The sequence below is a fragment of the Pinus tabuliformis genome, chromosome 3_1 (assembly GCF_031772625.1).
Source record: "Pinus tabuliformis cultivar Carrire ecotype Pingquan chromosome 3_1, CPIR1, whole genome shotgun sequence".
NCBI classification, from domain to species: domain Eukaryota; kingdom Viridiplantae; phylum Streptophyta; class Pinopsida; order Pinales; family Pinaceae; genus Pinus; species Pinus tabuliformis.
In genome coordinates, this window is record NC_142301.1 from 184,529,081 (window position 1) to 184,545,129 (window position 16,049).

The window sequence follows — 16,049 nt, forward strand, 5'->3', positions numbered from 1 at the left end:
TGATCTATTGTCCACAAAAAAATGAACAATTTCACTGTTCAATTTTGCTGGTTGTGAGGGCATGTTCATGATTTCTTCATTGGTTGTTGAGACACTATGTGCATTCATATTGATCATTGCTTCTGCTAGCCATGAAGGTGGGGTTACTTGGATTGGCAATTTCAATTGGTCATTTTCAACTGCATGTTCAACAATATCATTAACAATATCAGCAACAGGAATTTCATGTTCTTGAGTTGGTGGAACGATATCCATGTTACTGCGAATTTTTTCATTGTTATATTGTGTTTCACATATAGTTTCATCATCTTCAGCATATAAGTGTCCTTGAGACAGGGAAATCATATTACCAGCTGCAACAACATCATCTTGGTCGTCTACTTCTTGCACTTCAACACCTGTTTGGGCATTCCCTTCTTCCTGACCATCCACATGAAACACTTGGCTACAACCGGTATCATGCATAAGAGCATCATAGTTCAGTGGTCAGATTCCTATCCTCCTAAAGCCAGCCTCGATATTTGATGGTGTCAAAGCCCTTTTAAAAGCTTTACTTGCAAGCTCTGCTAGCTCAAACCTTTTCACCTCAACCCCTGGATTCTTTGCCATCCATGCAACGCGCTCCGACCTGAAATAGTTCTTGAAAAGGCCAAACACACTAACATCAAGGGGTTGCAGTCTGTGAGTGGTATGAGCTGGCAATGTCAACAGGTCAATGCCTAAATTGTTTGCTTCCTCAATTGTTTGTACAGCCATGTGGCTCCCATGGCCATCTAATATCAAAAGGTGTCTGTTATTAAGCGAGACACCACCTGGTACCGATACAGAAAAGTGAAAAATCCAACTTAGAAACATTTCTTTAGTCATCCATGCATGGGGATGTGCAGCCATGCATGCACCTGGTTCATAGTTCTGTATATAGTTTTTCAGTTGATTTTTACCTTTGAATAGATAAAATCCTGGGATTGAAGTACCAATTGCATTGACACAACATAAAATAGTTATCCACTCCCTGCTCTTGGGAAAAATATTTGGCACATTGTGGCTCCCTCTCTTGGAAATTACCCGCATGCCACAATTCCTCCCTGCCTGTAAACCTATTTCATCACAGTTCCATATATGGTCTGCTCCATAAGAATGATTATCATAAGCACTAGAAAGTGTGTCATAGAACTTTTGCACAACTGCAGGGCGCAAATTTAATGCTCTATCTCTGTCAAGGCCCTCAGCAATATGCAATACAAGTTCTGGATGCCTTTTTTTAAACCCAAACCACCATGATTTACCAGGAAACCCATCTTTGAATGGGTTTGGCCTCCCTTGACAGATTTGAGCAACTGTTGATTTGAGTTGTATCAACTCTAGCCCATGTCCCAGTTGGGCCATCTCTTTACACCACTCAACCACCTCAGCCTCCTCCTCCTCAGTCATAATTGTAAGAGGCCCTCTACGTTTTGTATGAGTCAGTCCATTTACCCAATAATGTATTGATGAGGGAGGAATACCATTTTTTTTTGCAGATGCCCAAACTGAGTATCCATGAAACTCTATGTTGTCAATTGCAACTAACATTTGTTCTTTTGTCCATCCTCTTATAGCACTAATATTTTTAGTTGAGCTTTCCCCTTGGACTGTTGTTGATGGTGGTTCTGTGGCTGATGGTGTGTTAACATCAGCTGTTGTCACATGGTCATCCTCAACAATGTTCCCTGGTGCATTGTTGGCATTGACATCAGCTGGCCTGTCATCATCAGACGATGTGCATCGTAGCTGCACACCCCTTGTCACTCTCTTGCCACTTCTCCTTGTACGAGCAGAGTAACTTCCTTTTTCCATAGATGCAACAACCTGTAAAATTATTGCATGCATTTAGACATTAGAATATTTGTAAATTATGCTTTATTACTTCTGCAAAAATACTTTTCCTTTATTACAGGAAATTATCAACATGTATGTTACAGGAAATCGAATTGCATTACTTCGTAGTCTCTCATTGCAAATTACTTCGTAGTCTCTCAATTGCCTGCCTGTTCATCAGTTTAGCAACTTTAATATGGATTCAAGTAGGATTCTATGATAGTTGTTTCAAATATCATTTTCCATTTTTTTTGCTGTTTGGCATTGCCAAAAATGTCTCAGTACTGCAACTTCTCTATTGCAATCCATGGCCACCATTCCAGGTATTCATTTGTTTTCATAATGAGAGTAAATGTTTAACTTTCATAGGGGAGTGTCAAAATTTTGCAAATGTCATTCCAAGTAAATCCATAGTTCATCAATTTAGCAACTTTTATATGGATTCAAGTAGGATTCTATGATAGTTGTTTCAAATATCATTTTCCATTTTTTTTGTTGTTTGGCATTGCCAAAAATTTCTCAGTACTGCAACTTCTCTGTAGAGTATGTCATGGGTTCGATCCTTTATACTCATTTTCATGTAGCTCCAATGTTGGTAAATCATTATGTTTTTTTGGGATGTTTTTTTGAAAAATATGATGCCGGTATTACCAATCTATACCTTGATTAGGGCGAGTCAAGTCATCTACTTCATATCTTTGAAGTTTGATATGTGAATTTTCAAGAGTCGATGGAATGAGTGCTTAGAAATGATCAAGTTTTATCTTTTTTAGTAATGAGTTTTATTCATTCATCTTTTGTTTGGTTGGATGTTGTTCGGAGAAGAAGACCCGATTGTCCCTGGGGACTTATTTCGGTTTAGATGTAGGTTTCTGAGAGCGAGGTTTTTGTCAAAATCACCTGGATTTTTTCCCCTGCCTCTCTTCTTTATTTGGTGGGAGAGACCAGAACGATATTGGAACCCTTGGGGATGGCTTGATACTCTATCTATCCCATTAAGGGTTTAGTGGTGAAGTGGGATTTTGTTTTTGTAATGGAGATGAAATTGTTTTGTGTTTCTGATGTTGTTTCTTGTTGATGTGGCTTAGATTCATTTGAAATGTTGTTTTTTTCATGTATTAATAGCCTTACAATGGATCGGGGGTTTTGATACATAGCCTAAGTTTTTTTGCTTTAAACCCTTGTAAATATATCTTTTCCAGATTCCTGGCAGAGTCCATAATTCCGTGTCGTAACTCTTCATGGTTTTCATGGAACCTGTATGTTGTGTAGATTGACAATGCCACCCATTAATACCTAACCTAAGGTTTTTTGCTTTAAACCCTTGTAAATCTATCTGTGCCAGATTCCTTGAAGAGTCCACTAGTTCCAATTGTAACTCTTTATGATCTTTGTGGAGTACATATGTTGTGTAGGCTGACAATGGCACCAAATGACCGACAATGTAACACTTGCTTATAAATTCTTATAACCCAAACCCAAAGTGATCCAGGAAATTTTGCAATTAAGCTATTTTTCCATGTATTCATCTGTTTTCATAATGAGAGTAAATGTTTAACTTTCATAGGGCAGTGTCAAAATTTTGCAAATGTCATTCCAAGTAAATCCATAGTTCATCAATTTAGCAACTTTTATATGGATTCAAGTAGGATTCTATGATAGTTGTTTCAAATATCATTTTCCATTTTTTTTGTTGTTTGGAATTGCCAAAAATGTCTCAGTACTGCAACTTCTCATGGATTTTCAAAATTTTGCTTCGCTTTCCTTAAATAAGTAGTCAAAATTCACCTCCTAGGGCCACCTGCAGAAATTATTTTTTACATTGATGGATTTACATTTTAATATTTTCTCTAGGTTTTGGATAGCACTCACAACCTCAAATGTCTAATATTCCTTATCTCACCAAGATGGGAGAATATTCCCACAAAAAATGAAGGATGTGAGAATGGAATACCATATCAAGGTGTCCATGAAATACATGAATAACCAGGACCCATGATCACACCACATAAATTTTGTTACTTTGATTAAGTAAAGCATGCCACTTGCATGGAATATTTTTAATCTTCAATTTTGCATTCATTGGAGAGACCATAGGTTTGATTTGGAAATAGTTGTTGAAGAGGAAATTTGCAAGCAACAATCTCAAGGAAGAATAAAAAGAATCAATGCCAAAATCTCGGAAGTGATGAAAACCAGGATAACTGTCAAGTAGTTTATCAATGTTTTGTTTTCCTCCTTTGACCATCTCAAAGCATGATTCCTTTGAGCCCATACTCACTATAAAACCAAACAAAGATAATGGTCCATGCCAATACCACAATGATTTTTGATACCATACTCATTCAAATTAGTGAAGTCTCTTTTGACGCTAAACTGTATTGTATTCCAGCATCAAGCAATGACTACCAAAAACATAGGCTTACCTATGTAATGAAGGCACTAAAGAGCCCTGTTGATGTGTCTCTAGTTTATGATAAATTATAATCAAGATTGTTTGCTCTTGTTCTCATCATTGTTGCCGCATGGTTATTAAATAAAATTTTGAATTTATTTTTGCTACAGTAGCATGGAACTCTTTTGAACCGCGTCCCTATTATCTTCAAGAAAACCAATAAAAACCTCCCTCAGAATATTTAGTTACTCTGAATATTTAGTATGGCTAGACAGATCATGTAAGAACTCTGATAAATGAAAACAATGAAAACAGAACTGTAAGAACAATGACTTTCAATGGCTGTTTGTGAAACCATCCAGGTATCCTTCTAACAGTGATGGCCAGACAGATCATGTAAGAAATCTGATAAATGAAAACAATGAAAACAGAACTGTAAGAAGAATGAGTTATAATTCATATAACTAACCTGGATATATTGGCAACTGTTTTGTGATGTTGTCCTCAAGTTTGCTGAATGGTTTGAAAGCATAAGATGCAACTTCAACAGTGGGTGGGCTTATTTTATAGTTTTGGGCACTTGAATTTAATTGGTGGACATGGATGCACATGGATTGCTATGGCTTCATTTTGAATGTGTGGTCTGGATTTAATTTGATGTGATCTAATGGTTGGGAATTGGTTATTTGTTGATCCATGTGCTTTGATCTGTTTTAATGAGAAATAGAGTGAGTTGGGTGTCATTTATTGCAGTTATTGGGTCTGGGTGTCATTTATTGCACAAACTGGGGTTAAATGTTATTGGGTTGGGTGTCATTTATTGAACATAGGGTGTTTAGTTGTTGAAAAACACAGCAGTTATGGCTGACATACATTCCCTTTTGTTATGTGCAGGTATGCATAGGTATTTGGGATGCAAAGCTGCAGTTCTGATGAGTGGAGGTTGAAGTGACTGCTGCTTTGTACTTCTGGAATAGACCATTTTGGAAGCCTTTATGGTTTTAGCTGTTTTCTAGTTGGATCAATATGGTTTGAAGTTTTAACTAGTAAAATACTATTTATGGACAGTTGTGGGCCCAGTCAATGTATGGGGAAATTTTGGACACAAATTAATACCTATTTATACTTAATGTTATTTATTTTTGTTTAAATATTGGTTTCAAAAGTCTCAATTTATGGTAGTTTGGTGGGACCAATACTATATCAATTACTAGTCCCTGCACAACATTAGACATCCCTCCCCTATATAGAAATTTTTGAAAAACACGTGGAATTGTTTTCCCAATTGGTTTAAAGGCAATTGTTTTTCGTTGAGAATTAATGTGAAAAAAGAATGTTTTTCTAAACTGTATCGATATATTTGTGAAATAAGAATGATTAGCTAAGAATATACATTAGTAAGCCTAAGGTTAACGTTAACATTATGGTATTATTTATTTTAAAATTTATAGTGAACATTAATTTTAATGTTAACTTATGTGTTAACATTAATTAAGTGAGAATAGTTACTATGTAACCTTTGTTTAAATATGGGAGTTGATTCATAGCTTTCAAAGTTTAATAATTAAACTACGCAGCAGGGAACACTAACTATGTTGGCAAGATATAATACATTCAATCAATTCCTCGTTTAGATTTCAATTTAACATTATGATATGTTGTAGAAACCAAAGAAATTTTCAAAGTATATTTTTGAATTTTTAAATTGGTACATTAACAATTTTAATAAGAATTTTAAATTTTAAATTTTAAATAAATAAAAGTTGTTTGTTAGCTACCATTCATATTATTCATTTTATAATTTTATTATTGTTGGGAGCACTTCTTACAACACATCATGACATCAAAATATTTTATGTAAACTAAACGGCAAGAAACGCTAGCTATGCAAGCTTCTTTTTTTCGATTATTTTATATAATATATACATAATTATTTTAAAATAATATATAATATACACATACGTGACACTAAAATATTTCACAGAACATGTATATTGAGATATTTTATCTAGGGACTACATTTTCCACATTAAAATATTTTGTTGATGACTCGCATTGAAATTTTTTATTATGAATATTTTTAAACATCACATATTAATTTTATGTTAAAAATTGAATGAATTACATATCTCCCTCTTATTGTCTTTATTAGGAAGCACTTGATATATTTACTTTTAGCTTTTAGCTTTCATTTACCTTTTTTCTTTGGACATTGAATATTTTACTATATACAATATTAAAATATTTTCTTTCTATATGTAGATATATATGAAATTGATATGGACATAAATAAGTTAAGTCTTCAAATAGTTTATTTAAATCTTATGCTGATTTTTTTTAAACTATAAAGTTTAAACATCTTATTCACATGTTTTTTACTTCTAATTACTTCCTTTTTTTTAAAGTTGCTATGAAATTATATTATGTCATGTGGACACTAAAATATTTTATTCATGGCTGAGAGTAATATTTTTACCACATTGGGTTGTAATATGAATAACAAATCGAGTGATTATTTATGTTTTATAACGCTTTTAATTTAAACTAACTAAACATGCATATTCATTTTTCTTTTTTTATTATAGCTGACATTGTTTTTCTATTTAAAAATATTTTATTTCTATTTAAGATGTACAGGTGTCACCCCCACTTGCGGGTGCGAATGTGGAGTCTTCCAATTGACAAGGCCGCTCTGGGTGACTTGGCTCTCCACTTGGGGGGGCATGTGTCAACCATAGCTCAGTTGTACACTCCATTAAATTCCCTCATGCATGGAGGCTTCACCGTTATTGTGAACCACTACCATAGAGTTTGGTTTATGATGGAGTATGATGATTATAAGGTCATTTGACCTCAAGGAGAATTGAGTTGGTTTAATTCTTCAGGGTGCGAGGAGAGTATACATTCGCCCGGTTTCATGGAGAATCACAAGATGAATTGGGTTGTCATTCAACTCATGTTGTGGGATAATCGCAATGTCAATCCTCCTTGCATTTCTAGGGAAACCAAGATTGATGCCTACAATTGGAATTCTTCTCTCTTCGTCTACATGGAGGTTGGGGTTGGTCGTCCACTGGTCATGGGGAAATTCACGACCTGTAGAATTTCTATGGATGCATAAGGGCTCCAATTCGACACTCGTGCTTGCCTTTCGAACCAGGGGCAATTGGTCAATCAGTGGAGTGATTACATTGGGAGGCATTCATGGAATTTGAAGCAACTCCTTCGGGTTTATAGTCCTGGCATGTTGGTGAAGAGAAGAAGCCTTGTGTCACTACTTCTGGGAGGTCATCGTGTTAGTAATAAGGTTGCTCGACGATCATGCTCGGCATGTAGAGACTCGAGGCTCCAAGGTGTAAACGAAGGACTGTCTATTGTGCATGGTCGTTGGTTGAGAAAGGAGTACCTATTGTGCATGGTTGAGGCTTAGGGGTGGTCAAAGGGCCGAGGAGGGGTCCTTGTTGTGTGTGTTTGTGGATCGTGGCTTGTAGCTTGTGGCTCATGGCTCATGGCTCGTGACTCTTTGCAGCTTGTCTGTGGTCTCAAGTCTTCTAGACTCAGTCAGTTAGATGGCCACTCCTACGTGGCTTCCAGTTATTGATCTAATCTGAAAAATTGAAATTCCAGAAGAAAATACGAGAATACACATTAAACAAAACCACCAAGAAATTTTTTATTAAAATAGAGAATAACTGTAAAAGCTAAATGTGGTGGACAATCTGCCCTTTTACAATATGTGACTTATTACTTATAGTCTTTTTTTTTTTTATAATACCACAGGTAAATTCCAAGGTGGGTAGATACCATGGATGATTGAATACCATGGGTGGATCTCACTTACAATACCAAGGGTAAATACCATGGGTGAATGAATACCATGGGTGGATGCCACTTAGAATACCATGGGTATATTGCATAGGTCGATGAATACCATGGGTGGATGCCAATTTCCATTCAGATCATTCCTCCCTCCTTAAGAAGCAATGGTCCCCATTGCGTAAAGTTCCCTCATAAGAAGTCTTTGTTGAATATGAAGAGCCACTAAAGAGAATGGTTTTGTGTGGTTAACCCATAACCGTGATGAACGAAGATCCGAGGATAGAGATACCTTGTAATGCTTGTGACCAATTGTGATACTAAATGGACTTCAATGAAGTGTGAGTTTTTGGATAGCCCATAACCATGAAAAAAGAAGATCTGAGGATAGAGATACCTTTTAATGCTTGTGACCAACTGTGATACTAACATTGTGCAGCCTAGAAAATAGACTTCGATGACAAGGATTTTGTGCGGTTGACCCATAACTTTGATGTTGATTATTGATGAAGTAGCAGGTGCCTACATAGCCTGGGGTGGGAGGGTACGTCTCCAAAAAACCCAAGCCAGATGTTGCTATGTTGAAACTAATAAATATGAAGCGGGTGCCTACTAAAGTGGGTGGGAGGGCACATCTCCAAAGCGAACTCGCTCTAAATGTTGTTTTAGATATAAAAACTAATTTAAAATGGGCATAACTCAATCAATATAACTCAGAATGTTTATTATAACCTTATTTTGGGAACAGAATGACTATTATGCATCTTCCCATGTGATGTAAATCCCTATCTAGACACTCTGGAAACTCAGATTCGAGCTACAACTATCCTGTCGTCACGAAAGTTCTAAAAAAAATTGATTTTAAATGAGCGATATCTCCCTCATCCGAACTCCGATTCGACCAATTTGTTTTTTGAAATTCAGTTATTTTTCACGAGGAGCACATATTTGCAATCATTTTTCTTAAATCCAGAAAAATGATAGGAGAGTCTTGGTCCACGAATTGTCGTCAGAAAAATTTCTGCAACACAGCTAATTTTAAATCAACGATATCTCCCTCATTCGAACTTCGATTCAACCGATTTTTTTTTTTAATTTGGGTATTTTTCGCAAGGAATCCATATATGTTATTTTTTTTTGATAATTTGGTACCAAAAGTTTTAGATATGATCTGCAAACACGCTGCCCAAAAAATTCCTACAAAAAATTGAAACAAAAAAATCGTCCCACTTTGCCCAAGAAAGTGCTATGTGGAGGTCGTAGCACATGCATGAAGTTTGTTAAAGATTGTTGCAAAATTTTGAAACTAAAATATGTGTCAAACTCTCATTCCCATGGAGTCGTAACCTAAATCTGATAAAACTAATCTGAACTTAAACAAGAACGCAATAAATCACAGATATAACCATATATACATAGATTCAGTGGAAATAACACTTCATTTCATTAATATCAAATACTAAAATATGCTTACAAACACAATGGAAATAAACTAGCTTGGACGATGGTAGCTTATCTTTGAGAAGAGATGTGACAGCTACATGCCTCTAAACTTTGTTACAATGAGGCTCAAGGGCCTATTTATTATTGAATAACAAGGGAAAACCCTAAACAACCAAACCCCTAACCCCCTGGAGATGGAACTCCAAGAGTATGTGGGCCCTGTTGGGGTTAGTTAGGCAGCCAACTTCCCAGGGTCGTAACTTGGTCATATTATCTATGTTTGGCGCGTATAATACCTTTTTGGAAATATCCCTCCACGTACTATAGGATTTGTGGTAGCCCCTTGCCTATGGCCATGGGCTTGCTATACGGGCTTGCTACAGACCCCCAAAAAAGGTCATTTAGGGGGTCAAAACGGCTTCGGAAGTTCACGACTAGAAAAACTGCTAAAATAGTAAATGTTGCAATAAACAACGAAACGGATGAAACTGGCTGGAGGTATAGGTGGAATAGGTGGGTGGCCACCAATATCCATCTGGATCAGTTCTTTTACATAGGATAGTTTAGACATGCTAATTACCTTTACTACTAGTTTTTTGGCTCTAGGCCAAAGTTTTGGTTTCTATGTATCATTCTGCAAATTATTTTCACTCCTTCCTCTAGTTTTGAAAGACATTTTAGTCAAACTCAATATATGTAATCTCAAGACTTTAAACTGGTGGTTCTGGGTTGGTTTACTTGTAGGGCGGCCCTTAACACCATGTAGAAGTGTTTGTACTTATTTTCATCAATAATTGTATGTCGAGCCTTGGACAAAAAAAAACGATGTGCGAGTGTCAACTCCACATCTCCCTCATATTGGGTTGTAGAATGCACCTTTGCAAAAAGAATAAAAATAAAAAAATAAAATCGAGCTAAAATAATCAATTTATTGTTGGCGGTTTTTGACGCTAGGTTTTCCAATGGTATCTTATGTAAGAAGAAATATATACTAATAAATTCATATATCTACACATATACAATTTTACTCCTACATCTAAGGGATTTGATCCTCTGGGCACTTGGTAGATCTAGAGTTAAGATGGATCTAGGTTGGTTTCATATATATGAAACCAACCTAGATCCATCTTAACTTCCGATTTACCAAGTTCCTAGAGGATCAAATATATATGAAACCAACCTAGATCCATCTTAACTTTGGATCTAGCAAGTGCTAAGAGGATCAAATCTCTTAGATGTAGGAGTAAAATTGTAAATGTGTGGACATCTAAATTTATTAGTTCTTGCCAAAGAAAGACTATATGATTTGAATCGCATATTAACTATTGTTAATTTAGCATTAACCAATGCAAGTTATAATGTTTTATGCAACTTTTTATAGAGTATAATTTCTAACTTGGGAGGTAGGCATTAAGCTTCCCTACAACACTTGTTTTAAATGAATTTTAATTTTACATTCAATACATTTACATATAATCAAAAATTTAACCATAACCAAAATTTAACCTCTTCCTCTTCGATGCTCCTTTCCCTACTTCCTTGGTATCCTAGTTATAATTACATTATTTTGTTTTGTTTTCTCTAGCTAGCTCTATGCAATGTTATTCACATCTACGTGGCGGTACCTACACCCAATGTTGAGAAAGTATGATGCATACTCAATAGGAGACCGAACAGGATGAAGAATCTAAACTTCAAAATGATTTAAATGTAGTATGGTTTTTTGTAGAAATAAAATTTATTCATATATTCATTCCAAATTTTTCATGTATTTATAAATGATGAAATAATTATTTTCATCTTCCAACTTTATATCACAAAGATTGGAATTATTTAAGTTATTGGAAACTAAAAGCTCTAAACTTGTTTCTAGTATTATTTGCAAATATAAAAAGGAAATATAACATTATTGCAATGGAGAGTTAGTGAAACATGCTCAAACTTACATGTACAAATATTTATTCATGTAAAATAGTTAGGGATGTTAGGGATCTTTGTAGTTTATCTTTCTTCCTCAACTCCTCTTTAATTTCTTTGTTCATTCAGTCGCTAATAGATATTTAGAAAAAGGAAAATCATACAAAGAGCCAATGAGCTATTGATTCTCGTGCATACACTAATATGAAATAGAAAAGTTATTTATATTAGCAGTGAAGATACAGAGAGAACCATATCATATATTTAAGAAATTAAACCAACCTAGATCATCTTAACTCGGGATCTATCAAGGGTCAAGAAGGATCAAATCTCTCAAGGAGAAAACCTCTTTTTTGAGTGCAAAAGAGATTTGATCCCTCTCTGCCCTTGATAAATTTGTAGTTAAGATGGATCTAAGCTAGTTATATAGACAAACCTAAATCCATATTAACTCTAGATCTACCAAGCACAGAGAGAGATCAAATATCTGAGGCGCCTCTCCTCTCGGCACAATAAAATGTTTACATTACATTAATCTTTTTATTTAATTTAGTTTTTCTATTTTTTATTTTATCTCATTTGACCTAGTCAAAATTTTAAACATTACATTACAACATCTCTACCATATTGGGCTGGAGAGCGTCTCTCGGCACAACAATACATATTCTTCCAAAATATTTTTGAAACATTTACAGAACACTTAAGATATAAGAATTGAATTCATTTTACTCTATAAGCATTTACTTGTTTAATGCCCAATTAATAGAGTCAGAGTTAGGTTTAGGGTTGGAGTTGATCATAGGAGCTCTGGCGTTTCTGGTGGGAACCTAGTTCGAATCCCTGTAAACTCTCCAAATGGCTTCCACAAAGGGGTCCTCCCCCCCCTCCCCCTCTAGATGTTGAATCTGCTTTCCACTCATTGGTGGCCTCCCTTTTGAAGCGTCCTCGTCTAGCTGTGGCTGCGACTTCCAAGTTCGTCAAGAGAAACATAGAGGTTAAGGACGTCTCCCTACCGGACGGAGCCCGTCACACCTCTCTGGCATATTCAGAGAGAGTGTTAATTGGGAAATTTATAGGTATGTGACCCTCACCTAGATCTATGGAGGCCTGGATTAAGAAAACTTGGACTCCCATGATGAAAGGTGAAATTGCACTTTTCGTTGTTTGTAATGGCTTCTTCATCTTTTTATTTGAAAACAAAGTGGATAAGGAGGTCATTTTTCGTAATGGACCATATTTCTTTGGCTCGAGAGGGATGTATTTAAATAAATGGACCCTGGATTTTAACCCTAATTTGGACATCCCTACTGCCATTCCAGTCTGGGTCAAGCTCCCTCATCTCCCTATCTCATGTTGGAGCGACGATTGCCTTCGGGCTATTGGTAATGGAGTAGGGAAATACTTGGATAAGTCTGAGCCAAAAGGATCCCAATTTTCCTGTGCTAAAATTTGTGTGGAAGTTGACTTGGAAAAGGGACTTCCAGCTGAAATCAATCTAAACTTGGGAGAATGGAAGCACAGACAAGTCTTAGAATATGAAAAAATTCCATTCAAATGCAGACATTGTCATGACTATGGCCACTTTGCTAGAGACTGCACCAAAATTGGGAATGATAAAAGTTTGAATGTTCCAATTGCATAGGAGGAGCAGTGGCGAAAACCTAAGAAAGCCACGAAAGGTAAAGGCTCGATGTTAAAACCTTGTAGCATGTCATTCACCAATATGGTTATGTCCTCTTCCAACCTATTCAAAGTGCTAAGTGATGGAGATATGGAGATGGAGGTGCCACCTCATACAATCTTGGAGGAGACACAAGAAAGAGAAGAAGGAGAACTAGTAGCGGAAAATAGTCCGAAGGGGGGTGGGGGTGAATTTACCCCGCCAAAATATACACCTATCACTGAAACACCTCTGAGTAGCTTGCACAAAGGTTTGGACCATGTTGTCACTCGGAATTTATCCCAAACTCTATTGTGGGCTGAAGAGTACAGCAACCAGGAAACTGATTCCAACAAGAGAGATGGAAGACCAAATAAAAGGACACAAAGAGAAAGGTAAGAAGAACTAAAAAAAAAGTTGAGGAATCAAACAGTGATTTCAGAAATTCTGAAAGGAAAAAAATCGAACAAAGAAGGAAAGGATGGAGGTCACTCCCCCTCCACCCAAAAATAATGAAAGTAATATCTTGGAACATAAGGGGGCTAGGAAACCCTACTAAAATCCTAGTAGTTAGAGACATAATAAAACAAGAATCCCCATAAGTAGTATTTCTTCAAGAAACAAAGTTAGAAGAACTGGAAATTATGAAAGCTGCTGGGAAATTCTGGAGAGACTGCACAGGGTCAACTCATTCCTTAAGGGGAGCCTCAGGAGGACTAGGCATATTTTGGTTGAACAAGAAATTTACTGTGGTTGATGAAATTAAGACAAAATCTTGGATAATGGCTCTTTTGGAAGATAAGGAGATAGGGGAAAGAATACTTTTCATAATAATCTATTGTCAAGTGTTATACAGTGACAAGGCAGACTTTTGGGCCTCATTAGAGGCATTAAAGGAAGAGAATTATCACATTAACAGTATAGTGGGAGGGGACTTCAAGACAGTACTAAATACGACAGAAAAAAGAGGAGGGTCTGCAATCAGGGATCCCTTTATAGATAGAATGAAGGAAATTATGGAACGATGGGATCTATTGATATCAAACCCAATATCGGGAAATACACTTGGTCTAATAGAAGGGTTGGTGATCATTACATTATTGCTCGTTTAGACAGGTTCTTGTTTCATAGCAACTGGCTCCTCAATGGCCTAGACTAATCCCCGTCTATCGAATATCAGGGAGATTCAGAGCATCACCCCATCATGATCTCTATGGAAATGGTAGAAAATCTTGGCCCATTTCCATTTAAATTTAATGCAGATTTGTGCCAAGATGAAAAAGTTAGGAATGTGATAAAGAAAACCTAGACTTGCCAAATTCAAGGCTCACCCAACTTTGTCTAGGAATCTAAGTTAAAAAATGTCAAGAATGACTTGAGGAAGTGGCTCAAAGAAAACTATCAGCCTCCAGGGAAAAAAAAATAAGAGAAAGTCCAAGAATTAGAAGAACACTAGAAAAGTCATATCAAATATTCACATATTCAAAAAGAAAAATATCTCTCCACTCAGATATTCAGTCTAAGTAGGCAAGAAGAAAATTTGTGGAGGCTCAAATCTTGCAGTCTTTGGTTGAAAGTTGGGGACTCTAATACTTCCTACTTCCACAAAAAAAGCAATGGCTTGAGAGAACAGGAATAGAATCAAGGAAATAAAGGTGGTGGGTGGGCAGATAGTGAGCACCTCATCATAAATTAAAAAGGAGGCATATAATCACTTCAAAGCACTCCTAAATCTGGATTGCAATTCTTTAGAATCACACTCTTGAATTCCTTCGGGCATTACCCCAGGTTGTCTCTCCACTCTCTAATGTGTCTCTTTCTGGTGTAATTTCAGAAGATGAAGTTTGAAGTGTGATATGGAATTTGGAACTTGAGAAGGCTCCAGGACCATATGGGTTTTCTATCATTTTTTATCATTTATTTAGGAATTTCATCAAAAAATACCTCATTAGAATGTTGAACTATTGCAGAGTTAAAAAGAAACTCGGGGGTAGCACCAATTTTTCCTTTCTCACCCTAATCCCAAAAGAATCCAATCCCACCTCATTTTCCATATTTCATCCTATCTTGCTTTGCAACTCCTCCTACTAAATCTTGACGAAATTCATTGCCAATAGAATTAAACCCTTGCTTCCTTCTATTATTTCTGAGAACCAAGGAGGGTTTATGCAACATCAGAATATTCTGGATAATATCATCCTAGTACAGGTAGTAATGCACTCAAGCAAAGAAGAGGGAGAAGATAGAATTATTATCAAAATGGATATGGACATGTGTTTGATCGGGTAAATCACTCCTTCCTCTTCCTTGTCATGGAAAAATTAGGTTTTAGTAATGATTTCATCTTGGATCAAATATTGTATTGGTTCCCCTTGGATCGCCCCTCTTATCAATGGGCGACCTGCCCCCTTCTTTGCTACTCCAAGTGGGTTACGCCAAGGATGCCCCCTTTCACCTCTTCTCTATATAATCATGGATGAATATATAAGTAGCAATCTAGAGGTTGGGTGGTTGGATGGCTCCCTCCTGGGACTTAATATTGCAAGAAATGTTAGAGGACTTAATCACTCCCAGTTTGCAGATGACACTCTTTTGATTGGAGGAGCCTCTTTAGTGATAGCAACAAGATTCAAAAAATTTCTGGATGGGTTTATGTTTCTTTCTGGTGGATTGATCGGTTAGAAAATTATATATTACAAAGAAATGGAACACATAAAATATATTGCAGAAATATAAACACAGAAAACGCATAAAACAAGAGAGGCACAAATATATGTGGTTCACCCAATTTGGGCTACGTCCACGGAGAAACAACAAGTCCTTCCTTTTATATTATCCAACAAAATGAAGAGATACAACCTACAGCAGATCCGTTTTAATTCCCTCTTCGCTCTCACACAATCTCCTCTCTCTTTCTCGCTCAAAATATAGATCTACATAGTCGCAATACAATTCCCTCAT